The sequence below is a fragment of the Elephantulus edwardii genome, unplaced genomic scaffold (genome assembly GCF_000299155.1).
Source record: "Elephantulus edwardii isolate Elephantulus edwardi_28Jun2011 unplaced genomic scaffold, EleEdw1.0 scaffold00040, whole genome shotgun sequence".
NCBI classification, from domain to species: domain Eukaryota; kingdom Metazoa; phylum Chordata; class Mammalia; order Macroscelidea; family Macroscelididae; genus Elephantulus; species Elephantulus edwardii.
Window position 1 is genome coordinate 6,132,994 of NW_006399790.1, and position 3,568 is coordinate 6,136,561.

The following is a 3,568-nucleotide window of genomic DNA, read 5'->3' on the forward strand; positions in this document are numbered from 1 at the left end:
ACCAATCCTGACTCCACACTTCTCCTCATAGAGTCCAGCCTCTCGGATAATCTGTTCTGTATACAGGTTGAAAAGGTATGGAGATAGGACACATCAGTCCAAGGTACATGATTCAAATCTACCCGCTGCTCCATGGTAGGAAGATGGGCAGTCTCCCCCAGTAGGATTTACCTCCTCTGAAAACCCACTATGGTCAGCTATGGGTTGGTCCTGCCTCAAAGGTACACAACTATAACAAACATCACCCAAATTTACAAAATGCTAATCTATCCTTTAGTAAGATTCCAGGATAATTCTTATATGTCTTTATCTGCAGAGGATCTTGTTGAGATGTAGATTCTGATTCAGCATATCTTTGGTGGTGGTTGTTGTGTACCATAGAGTTGGAACTGATTCATAGCTGACCCTTCAGTGGGTTTTCAGATGCTATTAATCTCATAGGAGGAGACTGCCCATCCTTCTTGCGTGCAACAGCTGGTGGCCTGGAACCATGTGCCTTCAGGAATACAGTGCAGCTTTTTGCCACTAAGCCACCAGAGCTGCCTATATCTGTGGTTGTTGTTGTTGTTGTCTACCATTGAGTCGTAACAGACCCATAGCTGACCATCCGGAGGGTTTTCAGAGGCAGTTAATTTCACACGAGGAGATTGCCCATCCTCCTCTGCGGAGCAGCTGGTGCCCTCACACCACATGCCTTCGGGACTGCAGCACAGCTTCTTGCCACTCTACCACCAGAGATAAAAAATTCTCAACAGGGGCTTGAACCAGAATGAACTGGTTCAAACCCCCAATTAGAATTTCCGAGCCATTCTGTGGGAGAAAGATGTGACAGTCTGCTTTCCTAAAGCTTTACATTCTTGAAAGTCCCATGGGGCAGTTCTGCTCTGCCTGCCCTGTTGTGTCTCTGTGAGTTGGAATTGGCATAGTTTGGTTTTATGCCACATCTAGGGCGCCCTGGTGGTGCAGTCATTAGACACTTGGCTGCTGACTGATAGGTCAGTGGTTTGAACCTACTAGTTTTTCCAAGGGAGAAGGATCTTCTGTAAATATTTAATCTTGGAAACCCTGTGCAACAGTTCTTCTTTGTCTTGTATGCTCCCTATGAGTCAGAATCGACTCAATGTTGATGAGTTATGTCACCTCCATGTTTTATTTCTGTTCAACATTAACATGGAGATCCGGTGTTGAGAAAAAAACCACAGGATTGAAGCATCCTGGTTCTTTGGCTCACAAGACAGGGGAGAACTCTACCAAGCCACATTGAACTTTATGTGTATAGGAAGTTATCTTCATTTTGTTAGCTATTTAGATTTCAGTGCCTGTGAGGAGTTGTGATGAAGAAGAGAACCCAATATCCCATAGACTGTCAAAAGAGAAAACAAGTATGTCTTGGAGAAAGTGTAAGTTGGGTGTTGCTTAGAGGCAAGGATGGTGAAACTTCGTCTCACATACTTTGGGTATGTTGTTAGGAAGGGCCAGTCCTGGGAAAAGTACATTTTATTGGGAAAGGAGGTGAGTTAATGAAAAAGAGGAAGATCCTCAATGAGATGGAATGACACAGTGACTGTAACAATGGACTCAAGTATATCAGAAATGATGAGGACAGCACAGGACAGGGCAGGGTTCAGATCTGTTCATAGGATCACTATGGGTCGTAGTTGACTTGACGGCACCTAATAACAGTTCAGATTTCAGGCTTTTCCATTATATCCACTAGTATATACATATTTGACTAACACATAGCTACTATTTCTATTATCATGCTTTCTTAATTATTTTATAGGTTATGGTACATAATCTTGTTGCCAACAAAATTGTAACAGTGTGGATAAATGACAATTCCCCTTCCTTACAGCATTCCTCAAAAATTCTTAACTCTCTTCAGAAGGCCTCAAAATTGAAAAGAATGTGCATTATTTTAACATTAATTTTGGCTATTTTTTTATAGAGCCATGCTATAAAAATATAAAAATGTGCACATACTGATGTAGTACATATTACTCTTCTTCTTGGTGTTGTCCCTGAATAAAGTGAATGCAAGTACTTTCTGTGATAGCACATCTAGAACCACCTCACTTTCCTGACTACTTCCTCAAATTCTAAATTACACTATGAAACCATAATTAATCATTTTCCTTCTGTTAACACATCAGTTGTTTTTGCCATTTGTCACAATGATTAATAGAATTGATGTTGACATCGTTGAACAAAAACTCTTGGACAAATATGCATTTTTCTTATAGGAAAAACATAACGAAACATACATTTTATTAAAATAGAATGTGAGATCACTGAAAATGTTTCTAAACAATATTGATATTCTCTTTTAATGATGCAATACCAATTTGTATGCTCATAATTTATTATATGTGTGCTCTCTACACTTTCAGAAGTACTTTATTTCAACAAACATTAGCTTTTGGCCAAATTTAGAAAAATATTAGGTTGATATTATTTTAATTTCTTGTTCTCTTTTATAATTAGGTTGATCAGAAAATTAATTCCTCACCCAGTTAAGCTGCGGTCTCTGAAGTGGTACCTTGAGCACTAGAGTTCCTCTGGCAGTGTTTTCAAATTCTCAGTCTTTAAGATATGCTCCTTTACTTTGCTTGGAATGACCTGGTGTCACTGAATGAATTAAAATATGATACTCTAAGCAAACAACAAATGCTGGTGAGGTTGTGGAGAAACTGGAACCCTTACTCACTGTTTGTGGGAGTGTAAAATGGTGCAACCACTATGGAAGGCAGTATGGTGCTTTCTCAAAAAGTTGGAAATAGAAATACCATCTGACCCAGCAATTCCTCTACTGAGAATATACCCTAAAGAAACCAGAAGTGCCACCCATGCAGATATATGCACACCCATGTTGCTGCTTTGATCACAATAGCAAAGAGATGGAAGCAACTCAAGTTCCCATCAACAAACAAGTGGATAGAGAATCTGTAGTATATTCACATAACAGAATACTATGCTGCATTGAAAAACAAGGAACTCATGAAATATTATGCAAAATGGGTGACCATGGAGGACATTGTGCTGAGTGAAATATCTCAGTCACAAAAGGACAAATACTGCATAGTGCCACTGTTGTAAAACAGAACTGATATGGGTGTTGCGGGGAAACCAAGAAAAAAGGGGATAAATAATGTATACTGCATTGAAACAGACAAGGGAGAGAACTGTATAAAAGGAATATATGATTAGATATTATTGGTATGATAATAATCCAGAATAAGAGCTGCATAATAAAGTGTTCTGGGGTGGGGGGACTGTATAACAATGAAATAACTTTTTTCCAAGGAAAAAAGCAAACTGGGGGGGAGCAGGGAGGAAAATGTGCAACAATGAATGAATGGAAGTCCAAGTTCTCTATAAACTTTTATTAAAATCTCAATTATAAAAGAAATAAAAATACATTGGATTAAACCCCCCGCAAAAAAACACCACATGATACTCTAAGCTAGTTGAGGGCCTGAGAAGAGATACATATCCAAACTCTGTAAGAGACTATTACAAAGTCCAGAAAGCACAATTCCTGGAGACCAGAACACCATGGAACATCTTG